Source organism: Panthera onca, chromosome A2, assembly GCF_046562875.1.
Source record: "Panthera onca isolate mPanOnc1 chromosome A2, mPanOnc1 haplotype 2, whole genome shotgun sequence".
Taxonomy (NCBI): domain Eukaryota; kingdom Metazoa; phylum Chordata; class Mammalia; order Carnivora; family Felidae; genus Panthera; species Panthera onca.
In genome coordinates this window covers 168,033,020-168,052,039 of record NC_138340.1, presented here as the reverse complement: position 1 = coordinate 168,052,039, position 19,020 = coordinate 168,033,020, and the positions used below count along the sequence as shown (strand labels likewise).

Here is a 19,020-nt window from a genome sequence, read left to right as displayed (position 1 = left end):
CACACGGGCTGGTAGAAAATTCACAGAATGTTTGGACGTGCCGTAGCATACGCTTCATATTCAGTAATGTCCTGTAATGAAAATGTGCCTTCGGTTGTAACAGCATACGAGCCCACGGTAAGAACTAGTTGGGGCGTTGGATTCCTTTTAACGTAAAATGGTATTTAACTCTAAGTATATTTTCCCATTTGGGAAGGTAAAACATTTAATCATCCTTTTAAAAATTCATTCAATATGTATTTGTGGAAGATTCCCTCCCACTGGACGAGATGCTTTGTTTTGTCTAGTGACATGATTGTGCTGTGGAATATGTCTGTCTTCTGTACGAGGCATCATATTTACAATCGTGTATAAGTTGAATGTTACTCTCCTGTCATGACAGTCATACGGGGGGCTCTCCTGCTCTTTCTAGAACCACCCTCCCCCGCCCAAGCTGGCCCCCTGGGTGCCCTCTAGGACTGGCCTGCGCTGCCTGATTTTGCTCCTTGGGCTGCCCTGACGCTGGCCCACGGAAGGAGCTGGGATGAGTTTCTAAAATCACTATGCTTAAAAGAGACCAGGAGATAGCTTCCCACCTCCCCCCCCACCCCGCCCCACCACCATTTCAAAATTCTTGGTGTTGTCCCCGAACGGGGGAGAAACGCTCCGGTTTTCTGGAGGAGGTCACAAGGCTGGTCAGCATGATAGTCTCTTATAAAGAAATGGCAACTTCAAATGTGTGGGAGGTGACATTTCAGCCCCAGCGCACGGCTCTGCTTCAAAGCAGAAGAAAAACCACGTTTGAAGAAGAAGCCTAGGAAAAAATGTCACATAAACTAGTAAGAATTTATCCAGAAATTCTATTGAGCAGGACCATCGGTGTAGGATGGCCAGGTCTGTGCCGGGACATAAATAAATTATCACACCAGTTCTGTTCTGTGTGCAAGAGACGGGAGATCACACAGGGGTGGATTTTTAGAAAGCACGGCATCCTTTGATACACTTTGAAATTCAAATATAAAATATTGATAGAATGGAAAGGTTGGGCTTGCATGCAGAAATGACTAAGTTTGGCAAAAACGCAGGTTGAAATTGCACACTGAGAACTGAGTTTCCGATAATTAACAGAAAAAAAATCTTGCCAGTGACAGCTCTAATTAATAGTATCTGTAATTAAAATCATGCCCTTCCAGCAGGAAAATTGTTTGAATTTCTTGGAGTGACCTTTTTGTTGTTCCTCCTGGGGACATGGTGGTTAAGTTGATATTGATTTTATAATGAGCTCTGGTTTGTTTAATAAGAATCTGTAATCCAGACAATAAATGAAATGTGTACTTTTCTTCAATCCAGATTAATAAAAAGGGGAAAAAACTTTTCCTTTAAAAATGTGATCTAGGGAAATTTGGAAATGAAATTATTGTAAAGATTTTCTGATGGGCTTGGTTTTGTTGCCGCGCCAGTATACGTTTTAGGGAAGGGCTCTGAGTAAACGTGGACATCGTCCCGAAGTGGCCTGTTCGCCGGGGAGAAGGTGCTGCTGTTTGAGCAGCTGTGCTGTTGTGGTTTGTGGTCAGCAGGGCAGGACTCAGCACACGGGGATGGGGTTTCACGACTTTTCCCTCTAGATTTAGCTGACTCATGTATCACCAGCTCTGAAAAGCATAGCTACCAATAGAGGGGGTTTACATTTGTAAATGAGGCAAGAGTTAGCTCATTAATGCGTCCGCACTAAACCTGGGTTTTCTAGAGCGACCCCTGAGACCCCCTTTGAACGCAAACGTCTGTCTGAGAAGTTGTCCAAAGTATCGCAAACATAAAACGATTTCAGGAAAAGCTGCTTTGATGCTTTCTTATTTTTGCATCGTTGGCCTTCTGCACGCGGTTAACCCTACAGTGGAAGGGAGGTTTGGATAAACCTCCCCTAAGTCCCATCACTGGACGAGGAAAACGGAGCGATTTGATATCATACCTTATCTCTTGGGGACGATGAAAATAATCATTGCTATAATTTTTCCGGAAGAAAGTGTGCGTGAGGTTAGAAGTAGCTGACCTGGGAATGAGGAGTGGCGGGTGGCAACGTAACAAGTTTTATCAGCGTTGGCATATGACATGGCCCTTCCGACGGACGGAGTCGGTGTCCTCGTCAGAACACAGGGAGCCTTCGGCCGGCGGTGAAGGATGGGGTTCGGGGGGTCTGCTCCAGCCGAGGCACTGGTGGCCTCTGGACTGGGATTTCTTCTTCCCGGAGAGCCCGAGAGGAGAATCCGTGTGTCCCCAGTTACACGGCACGGCAGTGGCCTCGTTGCAAGATACCTGGAGCGGGAAGGCCCCCACGCAGCCGTGGTCCCCGTGAGCCCTCACAACTCACCCTTGTGCTGTCTGCCCTCCCAGGCTGCTGGCGGTCCGTGCAGAGACCTGTGTGCTCATAACTCATGATTCGGGGCTTTGGGTTACAGTGTGTTCGTGGAGTGTTCCCGAATCATCAGTGGGCTTTTCTTCACACTGTTTCAAACAGTGAGTACTTTGCATTATTAGATCCTAATGCAGACACGTTTAAACATTTTTCCTTTTCTTCCTCGGAATAGAACTATTTCGTAGACGGAGTCAGCATCTTAAAGCTTAGTTTACGGATGTGTATGGGGGTGAGATTTTTGTTTGCTTTACCCATTGGAAAATCAAATCTTTCGTGATAGACTCTCACGCTTCAACACTTACCAAGAGATCAGTCTTACCAAACAATCTGTCAAACTTTAATTGCCTCAAACTTTGGAAGAACTTCCAGAGTAACTGAAATCTGTTTGGGAAGGTCATTTTTTTAATGGTCACCAAACTTTTCCCGGTTGTTTTAGTAGATGTTACTTCTTCTTCTCGATGTGGAAACCATAGTATGTTTGGATTAAGTCTGTGCTTTGTTATCTGGAAAGGTAATTTCTTTACTTTTGTTCTTTCTTTCCCCACGTTGGCCTGTCAACATGTAACGTATACATGGCGGGAATGCCTGTGCACCCACTCACGACACGTGGTCACTCAGGGTAGCAGCGCCCGGTTCACGTGGAAGGAGGTGGAACCCACGGCGCTGGGGCCCCTCCTCACGTGGGTGTCCTGTTTCCGTGGAAGGCACTTGGGCAACACTGTGCAGAGAGAAGTCGTTAGGTGATTAGTAGACGTTCCCCGGCTTTTTCCCTCTGAGCGTCTTTGAGTGTCGCATCCATTTCTCTGAGGCTCTGATCACCTTGGAGCAGCCAGTTCGGCAGCCCACCGGCCCGCGCTCCCACCCCACTCGAGGGCACGGACCCCGGCGGAGTTTCCCGCAAACCTCTTTTGATGGTTTATTTCACAACACCCAGGTTTCCTTGTTACTTGGAGGCCTTTGGAGCCAGAGGCAAGAGTGCATTTGGGTGTGGGCGGCCTGGACACGGCCCCGGGGGCGCATCCCACTCGCGGGTGGTTATGGGAGTGTGACATGAGGTGTGTTGTGGCCGCTGCTGTCGGGGGGCTCCCTCCGCTCAGGCTGAGGGGCCCGTGGCCCGGACGCGTCCTAACTTCCCACCTCTGGACAAGGGAGAGCCAGGCGCTCACAGAGGGGGTGTGATGTATTCTCCCGGGCTTTGAATTGGGGGGTCTTTCTTTTTCCACGGCGGTTTAATCTTTCGTAATCGGCACTCACCAGCTAGAGAAGCGTTTTCCGATTCAGGTAGACAACAGTGAGTCCCCTGAGGTTTGCCTGGTCCCCACCACGAGCTCCTAAAGTCGCCTGTTCTGTCCACGATGTCTCTTAGAATGGCTTTTCTTGGCTCTATGTTTAAGTTTTCACATCAGTATAACTTTTTTTTGCGACGTCCCAGCAGGTGAAATCTATCCTGCTTCAGAAATGGGCGAGTTCCCTAAAATCATGTTAAAGACCTCACATTTTTCCCAATCAGTCAAGCCTGAGAATTGGAGTTTTGCGAAGTTTGCTCTTGCAGGAAGCAGCTATCTACACCTGTGTCTGTAGGTAGAATTCTCCAGAAGCTCTGTACGTACTGAGTTGGCGTTCCGTGCGGTGGGAGGGTGAGGCCTTGTCCCGGCGTGCTGTGCTCCACAGCCCCAGGAACAGGCCCAGGCTTCACCGCAGGTGCCGTATTGTTTCCCAAAAGCACCAAATGTCACCTGCCTCCCGACACAGCCACGCCACAGACCTAGGAAAACCCACAGGCTTCTGCCCTGCCGAGAGCAAAGAAATCTGTCCGTCCTGAGCATTTCGAGAACGTGCGTCTACTTGTATGTGCACTCGATTTCAAACGATCGGTACGCGGGCCGACGAGCTCGGCTTAGATCTTCTACATACTTTCCACTCCGGGTCTGAACATGGTTCAGTAAGGCGTGACTTTGTAGTGCATTTTTCTCTTCGGTCTTAAATTTTCAAATATGCAGTTCCCACAAGCCGCGGCTACGTGCCCATTCTCCAGTTTCTGTGCGACGCGTTTCCTCAAAAATAGCTCCTGAGATTTGGAAATAAATCTAGAGGAGGCGGAAGGCTGGAAAGATTGCCAAAAACATATCTAAACACAAAAGTGAGGCATGTTGCTGTCCTAACGCAGCAAGCCACCTCCCTTGATCAAACGATAATAATTAGATCAGACTTAATTGAAAATGACAGACCACTCAGGGAGATGCTGGAAGACGAAGGCTCGGGCTGGCTGATGCTGGGGGTCCCGGGGCCTGGGTTCCACGGCTTCCTCTCGTAACTGTGTTGCTGTGTTTTATTTTCATGCTTGTAGCCTGGTAGTCGATCTGGGTGTACTTGGATAACTGTCTCTTAAGGAAGGAAGGACGAGGGAGGGGCGGGGAGCGTTAGCTTCGCCTCTGCCGCGTCCCGTTCCCGCCCAGCCACCGCGGACCTGCTGGGTGCTGTTGTTCCGTCCGCGGCCGCCACGGAAGGGCGTGCCTCGGAGGCCTGCAGGGGAGGGTGCGTGTCCTTGCGTGGCTCCTTGCGTGGCTGCCGAGCGAGGGCCGGTCTGGGCGGCGGCTGCTGACGGCACCTACGATCTGCTTGAACACGGCTTCCTGTCAGAGAGCGTGCTTCCGCACGGCAGGGGCCCCCTGCGCGCTTGGGAGGCTCCCCGGTCATCCCCCGTCGGCCACCGGCCACTGGCCAGTCACCCGGCAGTGCCCACGGAGGTGCTCTGAAAGCCACACGGGACCCCCAGGTCACTCTGTGCGGCCACGTCAGGAAAGTCCGCGTCAGGCGAGCTGTGCCCTGTCCCAGGTCCTGTGGCTGGCGGTGGAAGGGTCAGGTGAGGGCAATTTGTAGCACTGAGGCCCCAGGCAAGTACTCCCGCGGCACGGAGTAGGTCCTGGGGCCAGGGAGCACTCGCTCTCAGGACAGGGCAGAAGCTTCCAGAGCCCCTGCCCCTCTCTTCGTGGTGTGAAGTGCCCGGGGGCTTCAGGAGTGGTCAAACTCACTTCTCTGCTCAGTTCCCGACTTCTCCTAGACAAGGAGTTTGTCCTAAAACCACAGGAAGCAATCGTAGTGACAAGGCCACAAGTCATGACGCTGAGGTCAGGCTCATGAAGGCCGGATGCACGGACGGATGGGGGAGCACATCCTCGAGAGAGAACGAGCCGGGCCCGGGGTGTCCCCGTCACTGTGCTGACAGACCGCACAGGTTCAGGCCTGTAGAGCAGGGGTCATCCTTAGTGACCACACTGGAGACAGGGCCAGTGCCCACGAGCTTACTCTGGGGACACGTGTGTCCTCAGGGGGCCAGGCCAGCCTCCCTGTGTCGAGGGCAGCCCCAGAGGGGTGGGGGGAGCTGCTTGCAGCGTGCCCTCCCACTCCCGTGGTTCACGGCCCACCCCCCCGTGTTAAAAATCTCTTCTTCCCAATATTTGAACATGGAAAATAGAGACCACAATACTTCCATTTCTCTGGCCTCGTACCTATTGGCACCTCACCCACAGAATGGGCTAGAAGGAGCTGTATGCTCCTCACGGGGCTGTTGAAGGTCAGAGAAGGTCACGGAAGTACAAATGCATCTCAGTTCTATGGAGGGGAAGCTCTTTGTGATCGTAGGTGCTGATACAGGTCTGCTGGTGGCCGTGGGCCCGGCTAAACCGCCCGCTTCTGGTGCATCCCTCCCTTTCCAGACGTGTATTCATCACACGTTCCTGTGCACGGGCTGCCCCCTCCTCCAGGCCCCGATTCACACAGGTGCACAGTTTCTTTTCTTTTTTATTTTTTTTAATGTTATTTATTTTTGAGAGACAGAGCACACAAGCAGGGGTGGGGGCAGAGGATCCAAAGCAGGTTCCTTGCTGCCAGCACAGAGCCCAACGCGGGGCTCGAACTCACGAACCACAAGATCACGGCCTGAGCCGAAGTCCGATGCTCGACCGGCTGAGCCCCTAGGCGCCCCAAGCGGGCACATTGTCTCAACCAAAACCTAAGACACCCGATCTGCAAACAAAGCACGTGCGTCTGGCGAGGTGCAGATTTCTGTAAGCCTCAGCACATTTCGTGAAGTCGGTTAGAGGACGCGCAGGTGCGAAGAGAGGGTCCCACTGGCCTCTGTGAAGGGCTTCTCCACTCATCTTCCCGGACCAGAGAGCGATCAAGTCCTCCCTCAGCTACGAGCCAGCGCGGGGTGGACTGGTCCAAGGGGACTGCCCTCCCCCCGGCCGCCTCACGCCCCACACGCCAGCGTGGCGGACCCTCTGTCAGGGAGCGGTCTGTCGCGCTCGGGGCCACATGTGCCCGGAGATGCGCCGCCCAGGTCCTCAGAGAGGATGCCGAGCTACCCTGAGTGAGGTGGGCGCCAGCAGAAGTTTGAGAGAGGAAAGGGGTGTATGCAGGATGGACTTAACAGGGATCTAGACCAAAATGGCAGGAGGTGGGGAAGGCATTCCGGAGGGCAGGTGCGGGAGGCGGAGGGCAGGTGCGGGAGGCGGAGGGCAGGTGCGGGAGGCGGAGGGCAGGTGCGGGAGGCGGAGGGCAGGTGCGGGAGGCGGACGGCAGGTGCGGGAGGCGGAGGGCAGGTGCGGGAGGCAGACGGCAGGTGCGGGAGAGACCCCACCATGAAGAGCAGCAGGCCCAGAGCTGAGAGGCTGGTCTCCCGATGCCTCCCTGCCTCCCCTCCAGGAGGGACGGTGTGTGGATGCGGGGGAAGAGGCCTGGGGCGGCTCTGGGAAGCCGTTTTCCCACCAGAGCCAGGCTCTCTGCCTGTGGGAAGTCTGTCCTGGGAACGGCCTGGTGCGCGCTGAGCGGAGCCCACACCGGGAGGCTGGTGTTGGCCCCGAGGGGACCAAGCCCTTGGTGGCCTTAGGGAGCGTGCCCCGCACTGAGGGCATTAGGTGCAGTGCAGTGCATGAGCCTGTCAAAAGTCGCCGAGCCCAGCTCTTACACACACACACACACACACACACCGACGACGAGGAAGGTAAGAAGTTACACAGGGGGCGGGGCGGGGAAGGCTAACTGGAGCCTTCAGAGGCACACAGGATGTGTGTTTACGAGCAGGGAGAGCTTTGCAAACAGCAGATGCACGATCAGACCCAGGAGACTCAGGCAGATGACTGTCATCTCCAAATGTCAAACGAGGAACATTCAAGATCACGAGAGGAAAACTACTCGGCCAGCAGAGCCCCCGGAGGCGAGAGTCCTGCGGGTTCGGCTGCCTGTCCTGCCAGGGGGCAGGGCGCCATGTTATGTTAGCCTCACTCCCCTCCAACCGAGGCCCCTCCGCTCCCCTCCTCCCACCCTGGCTGAAGTCTGGGCAGCATCACAGGCATTTCCTACGGAAGCTAACGGTAACAACGTCCTCTCTTACGTCGGAAACGCTACATAACTGGGTTTCTCTTCTCCATCGAATTAGTCATTCTTAAACTTCGTTGCTCAAAATATTTCCGTCTCCATCGGGGTTCTCTGCTTTGGGAGAATTGCTGATAATTAAGAATGGAATCTTCTCTGTTAGGAAGGAAGGACGACCTATTCACACAAATGGTCTCCAGTTAGGAAGGTGACTGGTGGGAAAAGTATTCACTCAAGAGTTTTGGCTGTAAAAAATAAAGACATGAGGGCGCCTGGGCCGCGACATCGGCCACCCCGTGGATCACCAAGGTTGACCCGGCCGATCTGGCTGCGGAGGCAGGCGTCCCTTTCCTCCCTCACCATTCCACGTGCGTCCCTCCTGAAGCTGCACATGAAGAGTCCAAGGCACACGAGTGGCTGTGCCCCCTGTGGGGACCTCCAGACGAGCTCTAAGGTCTATTTGCAGGAGCACGTGGGGCAGTGCAGTTCCAAGACTCGAAACACGCCCGAACAACATGCTGCTGGCCGTCTGCCTTTCTTAAAGAAAATGTAAAACATTTTTTAATGTTTATTTATTTTTGAGAGAGAGAGAGAGAGAGAGAGAGAGCATGAATGGAGGAAGGGCAGAGAGAGAGAGAAGGAGACACAGAATCTGAAGCAGGTGCCAGGCTCTGAGCTAATAGCACAGAGTCCGATGCGGGAACGGAATTCACGAGCCATGAGATCATGACCTGAGCCAAAGTCGGACGCTCAACCGACTGAGCCACCCAGATGCCCCCAAAACATTTTTAATTTAAAATTTGAAAAAAGGGGCACCTGGGTGGCTCAGTCGGTTGAGCATCCGGCTTTGGCTCAGGTCATGATCTCACAGTTCGTGGGTTTGAGCCCCATGTCAGGCTCTGTGCTGACAGCTCAGAGCCTGGAGCCGGCTTTGGATTCTGTGTCTCTGCCCCTCCCCTGCTCGTGCTCTGTCTCTCTCTCTCTCTCTCTCTCGCTCGCTCAAAAATAAATAAACATTAAAAAAATTTTCTTCAATTTTTGAAAATAAAGCAACCAGGGAAAAGCATCTGGGTGTAGGTGTGTGTGCCCCTGCACACAAGTATTCGGGAAACAGGAAATGGAAGATTCAGAGGTGAATCTATCAGCAGTCAGGCCAAGGTTTTAACACGTGTAATTCCGTACAGGGTGTGAAGAATGTGAACACGAAACACAGCTTTAAACTTGGACTGACCTCGTGGCGTTCGACAGAAATCAGTTTAAGGAGTTTGGGTGATAAACCCGCACAGGCAGTCGGCACCAAATGTAGCTGGGCTGAACTTCTCTAAGTAAAGTTAAACATTTGGATTTGTTGTGTAAGTACAGCATTTTATCCCTTTCATTCTTTGTGAAGACGGTGAACCAGAAGAATAACCAAAAAGGAGTATTCCTAGGATCGCACCTTCCACAAATCCGAAAATCTTATGCTCTAACCAGAAACCAAGATTTCCTGAGTAGGGGAAACAAAATACAGGTTTATGACACCAAATAACCGGTTGGAAGGGACGTCTACCCTGTTTCCGTGTTTCGGGACCGTCTCCCCTCCTCGGTGCTGCCACCCTCTCCCACGTTCAAGAGGAATGAAAACCCTGAGTTCAGTGGCCCCAAACGTTGACACCGAGACGCGAGGGGAAACTGGGACCAAACCTCAGATTCTCGGCTGCTTGAAGCCGTCGTCTTCTGGCCTCAGGTCCCGTGCTTCCAGATGGTGGCCTCCCTGCCTCTGTGTCCGGGGGTTTTCTGGGCACGTCTGCAGATCCCAGATGTTCTCCACACCAGGCAGCAAGGCGGAGCGGGGCCCCCCGTGCGTGGCGGGCAGCCTCCCGAGGGCCCGGTGCCCCGGACCCTGTCAGCACCTCCTGCCCAGGGCAGAGCCCGCCCCACAGCCCTCGCTCCGGAGTCACGGGACGGCACCCTCACCGGTGTCACACGAGGGCCGTTGGAAGTGTTGAGTTCCTCCAGAGGTCAGCACCCGTCCCCTTGTGGGGGACGACAGCCTCTCGGAAGCTCTCACAGGGCCTCAGAGGCCGAGGAAACAGACGTGAAGCCAACACAGGACGGGGCTCGCGGTGGTGGCCCAGCCTGCCGCGGCAAAGCCACCAGACCCCGGCTCCTCGGAGCTCTCTCCTCTGGCCTCGCCCGGCGAGGTCGCCATTCAGAGCAGCTTCAGAGGGAATAATTGGGCCCCAGGACGAAGTGCAGAGGCAGCTGCGTGGGTGACCGCTCCTGCCCCCGCTCCCCGGGCCCTGCCCTTTGGCTTAATTAGACGACGCTGCAGAAAAGAAGGAGTGAATACCTTTTGTGTCCCCGGCCGGCTCCTCGCAGCCCCTGGAATATCCCCTGTGCTTTTCTGTCTCTGGACCTTTGTGCAGACCGCCCCCCCTCACGCTGAAAGCCCTCCCACTCGGCTTTATCCTTCCAGATCATTCCCATCTGTCAGCCTGCTCAGACCCCACACCCTCACCGAGCCTTCCCGCCCGGCCCAGGATGGCCTGGTGCTTTCAATGCCGAGACCCTTTCATCGGACCCTTTCTTTCACCCTGACGTGGCCCCGGGTGTGCGGCTATCCGTCGTCACTGGTCCGCACATCTGGAGTTCCCTCCCCACCGGTGTGGGCGGTTCCTTCCGGGTCGGGTCCTCCCGAGAATGTGGGGAGCACCGGGGTCTCCTGGATTGCCAGATCCGTGTCGTGAACGCACCTCACCTTGCAGGGGGGTGTTTGGTGCTCCGTAAGAGCCAGCCGACACAGGGCCCCGGCGTGGGAGCAGCCGGCTGGGGGGAAGCATGTGGACTGCGCCCCAGACCATTGCCGGTGACGGCGGCATCCAGAATAGAGCCCCCACGGGGAGCACCCAGGACGGAGCCACGCGGGGAGGGCGATGAACCAGTGACGAGAATTCATCACCTTGGGAGCGAGAAGAAAGTTAGGAAAGTGCCAGGAGTTTCTTGTGGGAAACGGCCGCTCACCCCTTAGGCCACGTGGGCCCAGGCCACTCCGAAGAGGCCTGGGGTTTAGTTTTGACGGACTTGGAGAATTCAGATGGTCTGCATTTGAATTTTTTTTTTTTAACGTTTATTTATTTTTGAGACAGAGGGAGACAAAGCATGAACAGGGGAGGGTCAGAGAGAGGGAGACACAGAATCCGAAACAGGCTCCAGGCTCTGAACTGTCAGCACAGAGCCCGACGCGGAGCTCGAACTCACAAACTTCGAGATCATGACTTGAGCCGAAGTCGGACGCTTAACCGACTGAGCCACCCAGGCGCCTCTAGATCGTCTGCATTTGAAGCGTGTGTTCAGGGCGCTGGAGACTGGCTCTGCGCACGGAGGTCGGGCGGAACCTGTGAGCTCCGGAGCCGTCGCTGGCCTCGCAGGAACCCGTGAAACTTAGTGGCGGGAGGGTCACGGGCTCCAGGAGCCCAACAAGTTTGGGGCTCGTGTCTGCCCTTTGATCTGCCATGCAGATGCGGCCTGGCGGGCTGTTCCGGGCTGCAGTGGCGGCCAGTTGTGTGGGAACCACACGTCAGACAGGCCGTCTCCCATGTCCCGGGTTCCAGCCCCCGGCCACGGCGCGAACCGTGGTTAACTGGGCTGTACAGGGACGTTTATTGAAATGATGTGTTTCCTTCCTCTGTTTTTATCTTCGTGGCTCTTCCCTGACTTCAGTCTGATGTTTGTCAAGAGCCGAGCGAGGGGAGAGAGTGCCTTGGAGGGGCAGCCCCTGAGAAGGGGGGTGCGGCCTGCTTGGATCTGGGCGCATCACGTACGTCTGGACGAAGTTGAGCGTGTGGGGCCGCACCTGTCTGCATGCCACCTGCGGCTTCTGAGACCGGAGGAGTCCCCCAACTGGATGAGGCTCTTGGGCTCTCTCCGGGGCCTTCCAAGGGCCAGCACACAGCCTCCCCCTTCCTGCAGCAGCACCCAGTTCCGGCTCCTGGGCGGCCCAGGGCAGCGGACACCGTCGGGGCGCCCCAGTGGGCGAGCGTTTGCTGCGGCCTCCCCACCTGTGCTCGACACCCAGGGGGAGAGCAGCACGGGGCACCGCTGCTCAGAGCCCACGTGTGGGGTGTGCCGTGCGCCTCAAGGAGCAGGGGAGGGGTTATCGCCGCCGCCGCCCTGGGGCTGGGGGCGGACGGCCGAGGGAAGCGGCCGTTTTCCTTCCTGCATCAGACTCCTGCAAGACCCTTCTGGATTCAGAAGCGTGTCGAAGCGTATTTTCGCTCCTGTGAGTTAAAATGTGTCTGTATCTTTAAGTTTTATTTCGAGAAAACATCTTGCAAAATGGGGCAAAATCACTCAGTTTTCCTCGGTAAACACTGCGTACCAGGGAGCTGTTTGGGTTAGGTTACGACTGTTGTGGAAAGTGGCACCGAAAGTAACACAGCTGCACGTCCAGCCAGAGGGCCGTGGTCTGCAGCCCACGTGGTTATTCGGGCGAAGGCGGTGGGGGTGGGGGACGGGGTCCCAGATGCCCGGTCAGAGGTCAGGGTGAGCGTCAGCGGTGGGGGTTGGGGGACGGGGTCCCAGATGCCCGGTCAGAGGTCAGGATGAGCGTCAGGGTGGGGGTTGGGGGACGGGGTCCCCGATCTCCAGTTAGAGGTCGGGGTCAGTGATGCCCTGCAGAAGCCCTGGAGCCCGACCTAGGGTCTGCCCTGGAGAAACGTCCCTCCCGTGGGGTGTGACGGGCTGTGTGCGTGATGCCCCCCCCCGGGTCGAAATCCCCGAGCAGCCCACCGGAGGGGGCAGGGCCGTGCCCCAAGACAAGCCACGTGTCACACGCCAGGTAACGTGGACTGGGCTGGGGACCGGGCACTCCATCCAGGGAACCGGTGTGGCTCTGGCCGAGACGGGGGACAGGGCCACGGGGTATGTGCCTTGGCTCTGACTCCGTGGAGGGGGGGCGGGGAGGGGGGTTCCGGTTCTCACCCAGAGACGGCCGTGGCCCTCGGTCCCCCCGCAGCTGCAAGGGGGCTCAGGGGGCCCCGGGATGTCGGGGGGAGCACGGTGCCCGTGTCTCTCTCCCCCGCAGTGCTAATCAGATACGCCATTTATGGCGAGAACATTTGTGTAAAACAGCTCTCACAAACCAGGTCCGGAGTTGCCGTGTCTGCAGGCGGCCTGGCTGGCCCAGAATGTAGGCCTAGGCAGCTCCTCCTAGGTCACATCCGGCCTTATGATGAAACAGCAGCCCATGACGGAGGTGATTCCACGAGACGTGGTCTTGCTTTACGTGCTGTTTTTCCTTAGTGACGCATTACAGCCGCGTTGACAACCTGGGATGTTGCCTCCCATGCTCTTCCCCACTCGTACTTTCTAAACGTTTCACTTAGCTTCGTCGTATTGAGTGGAGAATTGGACGTATTTTAAAACACACCTTGTTCTGGCTTTTCTCGTTACAAAAGTCATACGTGCTTCATTTGGGGGAGAAAAAGAGCAAAATGAAAAACGAAACAAAAACCTCCCGTTCTCCCCCGGCAGGCGGGGGGCCTGTCTCCGTGCGTCCTGCCCTCCCGGGTTCTCCCTGGCTTTGCTTCCAGATCGGAGGGTCTGCGATAAAGACCTCCCTGTCCCTCGGGCTCTGCAGCCTTCCAGTGAAACTGGCCGCTCGCAGCCGCCCCGTCCCCCGCCCCCCCGCCGCCGCCGTCCCCGCGAGGCCGCCTTGGGGGTGCTTTGTGCGCCTTGTTTTTGCTGTTTATCGGGTCTGCGGTGCCCTCCGAGCGGGAGATCGGGTGCCTCCCCAGAGAGGCCGGTCCCTTTTCAGCGTGCTCTCTCAGTGTTTTATCCAGGCCGGGGTAATTGGCCTCTCTCCCTCCGCGGCCCACCCTAATGAACGCCCCTCCTTCCCGGCGGCTTTGTGCGCCCCTCCTCGGTTCTGCCCTGTTACCACAAATTACGCTCTCCAAATACCCCTAAGACTCCAGCCGTCCTCTGTGTACACACTCAGGCTTTGTTCCCATTGTTCCTTGAAAGGTACAAAGAGGTTTTTCTTAAGCCTTTGTCGTCTTGGTCTTTCTTTCGGCGGAATTTGGGAATGACAGGTCCTTTCTCTCGGAGTGATTCCCACTCTGCAATTTTCCCCCATCAGATGAAGATTTGAGAAGTGAGACATTTGCATTATTATGTGTATGGATGGATTTCTGCCCCCAGAATCCTATTCAACTTACCTTGCAAATTGCGTTACAAAGACGTATAAAATAGTTTGAGGCTCTACAGAGGTAGCCCAGGGCCTCAGCTGCAAGGGCAGCGGCACGCAGGCCGCTTCCAGGAGGTGATGGCCGCGGGGTCGGCCCGCGCCGTGTAGGCCTGTTCCTCGGCCCGCACCCTGCACCCCAGGGACTCCTCAGCCGGCACCCTGCACCCCAAGGATCCACGCTGACACGTAGAGCTCTCTGGGCTTGAGCAAACCCCATGCTGACTCTGCTCGAGGGGTCCAGGGGTGGCGGGACCACCCCGCGACACTGTGTCTGTGGGCTCAGGACACGCTGGGGACAGCCCCACGCCACAGACGCCGAGGTTTTGAATCTGAAGAGTTTGTGAGCACGGGGGTGCGGGCACTCGTGTTCTGCCTTTCCTGACAAACCAGGAACCTTTCGGATATTTTAAACAGTGTGGCACAGGCTTCTCGTGTTGACTCTGGGATCGAGCGCTTAAATTCAGGGGACTGAGACACTCTTCTTTTTTAGGAGTCGCGTTACTCTGGTTGCTCCGGCAAAGGTGCCCCTTGCCAAAGACCGTGGTCGGTCGTCACACTGGGTTCCACGCGGCCCGTGGTGCCGTGGTCCAGCCGGGGCGGCGTTGGGGCCTGACCTGGTGTCCTGACCTCCTCTGCTCCCACGAGAAGGGGCCTCTGCGGGGAGCCGTGTGGCCCCGCGTCCGGTCCGTGCCAGTGCCTCGTCCGCGTGCTCCCTCCGTCAGCCCTGCCAGCTCTGTGCTGCCCTGTCGTTACCCCAGATTCAGGCTGCAGTGATCCGGGCCCGTGGACCTTGCCGTCGGCCCCCGGTTGCTACCGCACACTGGGGTTCGCTCGCCCCGGGCCCGTGTTCTCCAGCGCCGATGGGTTTGTCTTTCTGCCCATCAGCGACAGGGCAGATCGCTGCCCTGCGCTTCCCCTGCAGCAGGGGGAACTGGGACTTCCCCTGCGACACTAGTGGTCTAGGATACATGCTTCCCAAGGGCAGAGGCTCACTGACCATCTACAGTGACTGCTGTGGAGATCACCTGCGAAGCCATGTCTGTTGTCTTCTTGCTACCGTGTGCCTCCTTCCCCTCAGGAAGGTGAACTAGTTTACCTCTGTTTTCCCTGAGAACCTTCCGCACACCTAGGTTCGGAGGGCAGACCGCTAAGAAGGTACAGGGCAGATATGCCGACTGAGTAGATCTCTCCGGAAGGACCCCTCTCCAGAGGTGGATGTCCTGAAAATGAGGAACATCGCGGTCCCGAATGAGTGACTTCCCCCTTTGCTCCCTGGAAGACCAGTCTTTAACTCACGCTGGCATTGGCGTTTTCTTGTCTGCTAAAAAGTAGGCATCGGATGAGAAAAGAAAACAGACTTGGTGAAGCTCCCGGGGGTGATCCGTGGACCTTCAGGGAGCTGTCTGGGTCGAGAGGGTGCACACCACGCGTGCAGAGGACTCGGCACTGGGCAGGCCCGGGTCTCGGGCACACGGCGCTGGGCGGCGTGAGCGGGCCGAGGACGGCCGAGTAAGGAGCCGTCTGGAGGGAGTCACGTGATGACCTGCTGGGTGGCCCCACGTGTGGGTCTGTGACCAAGAGATTCATTTGATTAGACCTGCCCTTCTTTTTCCTTCATAATTCACTGCCTCTTGGCCGCCGAATCACATGAACTCCTCCAGGAAGACTGTAATTGTCTTATAAACTCACGGTGGTCGAGATGAACACCCAGGATCATGTTCATTAAAGTGGCAGTTTAAAACCCGAAGTGGAGTTGGTCTGGATCTTAAACATCGTGAGGGTTTTACTTTCTGACGAAGGGTCTGGAAGGTGAGGCACAACCTTGTCCAGCGAAGACGCGTTTGGGAGAAACACCTCCTGTGCTCAGGGCAGGGCCGTGCTGGGCGCAGGAATGCCCGGGTCCCCGAGTGGGTGCCGCGTTCCGGAGGGCGAAGGTATCGTGACATCGCGGAGTTTGCCACTGTCGCCAACGTCGTCCACGAGCCTGCGTCTGCGCCCACTTCCCTTTTGTGGCATCCGCAGCCTGACCCGGGGAACTTGCCAGGTCGTAAATGAGAGAAATCAGAGCCACATCGGGCCGGGCCCCCGGCTGCTTGCGGAGCGCGCCTGCAGCCTGCCCTGGGCGTCGTTGGCACCCTGCGCGCGGACGGTGCCCCCCACAGACAGCCCCAGGCCTGTATTTTACCCTCAGCAGAACGGTACTCACGGAGTGTTCCTGTGACTGGTGTTTGTCTGAGTGTCTGTTCGTCCTACGCGGGCCCCACATGAGTCTGAGAGTAAACGGAGGCCGCTAACAGCCGGGAAGTGCTCTGGTCTGACCCAGGCTCCGTGTGGCGGAAACTAGTGCGGTAAACCTCACAGTACATTTTAAATGAAGGCTTGTGCCCCCGCCCCACCCCCCGTGCCCACGGCTGGACCGCTGCCTAAGGGGTCGGGGGCTCACGCCTCCACGGGCCTCCGTGTCACCCGGATCACCCTTTTTGGTGTAGATGAGACTTTCAGATGAACAGCGTCACCCAGAGGCCAGTCTGGGGAGGGCGTGGGGGCCAGACGGCTGTGCTGAGAGCTTGCTGTCTGCACCACGTGGGCTCCTGGGCCTGGCCCCGGCCACATCATGTGAGTCAGGTCACAGTCCGCATCTTGTCTCTTAAAGAGAAGCTCAATTGTCCTTAGGAAATTTTGGTTTTAAAGTAACAGTAAGGAGGGGCTCCTGGGTGACTTAGTCAGTTGAGCGTCCGACTCGATCTCGGCTCAGGTCACGATCTCCCGGTTCGTGGGATCGAGCCCCGCGTCAGGCTCCGTGCTGACAGCGCAGAGCCTGCTTGGGATTCTCGCTCTCCCTCTCTCTCTGCCTCTCCTCCACCCTTTCTCTCTCTCTCTCTCTCTCAAAAATAAAGCTTGAAAAAATAAAAATATTATAAAATAAGGTAAGAGTAGAGTCTGGTCAGAATACAGCATTTCTATTATTAATTTTCAAGCCATAATCAACCTACAGCACTAATTAGAAGGGCACACGGTGAGTCCCCCAGAGAGTTCTCCCGTGGGCAGAGAAGCCTCCCTGGGGGCGTCCGGAGCTTCCTGGGACCGCATGGAGCTGACCTGGCAGCAGGGGGAGAGGGGGACACGGTTTGCACCTGTGGGGGCTCACAGTCGGGGTTCCGGAACAGCCTGGCCTGTGTCCCCTCCTGGTGGGCGTGTCCATCCGACCCAACGGTTCAAACAGACGGGCACCGCGGGGGGCGCCAGAGGCTGGGGCTCGCCCCTCGCAGTCCACGGACCACGCTGTCCCAGGGCCCTCGCCGGGTGTGTGCCCACCCTCTGTTACCGTGACGCACACGCGGCAGCCCCGTGACGGGTGGGGGGGGGCCAGCATGTGGTGCTTTCCCGGGTCTCACGGTAGGAAGATGCGGCGGGAGAAGGTTCGCGGTTTGCCAAGGTCACAGGAGTGGCACAGGGAGCGTCGACCCCTGGCGGCTGCTTCCTTCCCAGGGCAGAGCTCGGACCCCAGCCCGGCAGAAGCCACCACGCAAACCCCGGGGATGCATCTGGAACAGCCGGCCCCTGGGTGGGTCCCGTGAGAACCTCAGTCACGACGCCCGCGTCTCAGCAACGATGGGCTTGCGGGGCGGTATGATGAGAGGTAAAGGTGGCCGCACGTGAATGGTGGCTTCCCTCGGGGCCTCGGCCTCTGACTGGCGTTTCTGCCCGCACAGACCGCCCAGCCTTGCATCGCTTGCTTCCGAGGCAGAACGCCGGTGGTGGCAGGCACGTCAAAGGTTCGAGATGCGCGTACCTGCAGAACGCTGCTGGCGAGCTTCGGGCCGGGGCCATCTTTCCGAGTTTTCCCCTCTGTCCTGCCGGGAGCTCTGTCCACTTGGAAGCGTTAGCCCCTCTGGGCCTGCGCTTTCCCTCACAAGGCCCGGCGAAAGGTGCCCTCAGATCTGAAGCATCTCACCAGGGAGGCCCCTGCCCGGCAGCTCCCGTTCCCCAAAACACCCAACGGCTCTGGGCCGGACCATGGGCACGGGGAGGTCAGGGCCCGGCTGGTCGTTCTCAACGGTCATTCCCGGCATCTAGGAACGGTACGTGTGGACCGCCAGATGCTGAATAAATACTAACAGCTAATAATGTGCCAGGCCATGCCGAAGGCTGGTGCTGAGCATGAGACCTTGTTGAGTCCCCACAAGAACCATGAGGTTGGTTTCACAGGTGAGGAAACTGGGACACGGGGAGGCTAGGCGGTTTGCCTGAGGTCACACAGCCAGTGAGCGCTGAGGTGAGGACGGGAAGCAGGCATTGTCGCTCAGGTGCTGTGAACAGGGGAGCGATTTCTTGGAGCCCGAGGGGAAGAATCACAGGTCAACACACGTTACAGCCCGGGTCTCCATTCCTCTGGAGAAGCTGTTTCCTGGGCCCTGGGTTCCAGGTGGAATCCCTCCCGAGACAGCGCCGAACACCCGGCTGTTCGCGTCCCAAGGGCGAACTCTCCTGGTGTCTGTCCCACCCCGGCTGGGGGCGCAAGGGGAGCACAGCTGCCTGCGGCCGCCCGTCCTCCCAGGTCAGGGTCAGACGGGCCCCCACGGCCACCTGTCAGCCCGTCAGGGTCAGACGGGCCCCCACGGAGTGGAGGCCTCAAGGCCCTCGGATGTGCGGTGGCTTCAAACCCAAGAACCCACTTCTGACGTGACCCTCCCCTCCCCTCCTCACCTCTCCCCTGCCCTCCCCTCCCCTCCCACCAGAGGCGCGTGGTCTTAGCGGCTGGCTCTGTTCATCATACAGAAACTGGACAGCGGTCAGTTCAAAATCAAAGTCCCATCTGAGCAGGTGGCCTGTGTCTTTACCTGTATCTACAGAATGTGATGGGAGCAGCCTGGGCCCCTGGCACTCCCCCGCCAACCCGGCAGTGGGCCCCCCAGGTGGTGCCCCCCCCCCCCCAGGTCCAGCCAGAGCCGCTCCCTCGCTCTTGGGGTGACCACTGTCCAACCAAGGTGCCCGGAGGGCAGATGTGCACTGCCCTGGGACG

At 57.2% G+C, this 19,020-nt stretch overlaps 1 protein-coding gene across 4 annotated transcripts in view; it reads left to right on the top strand.

Annotated features, from left to right (window-relative positions):
- The window catches only part of PTPRN2 (protein tyrosine phosphatase receptor type N2), an 812,735-nt gene that overhangs the window by 709,755 nt on the left and 83,960 nt on the right, over positions 1–19,020 (top strand). The gene's annotated exons all lie outside the window — the stretch shown is intronic.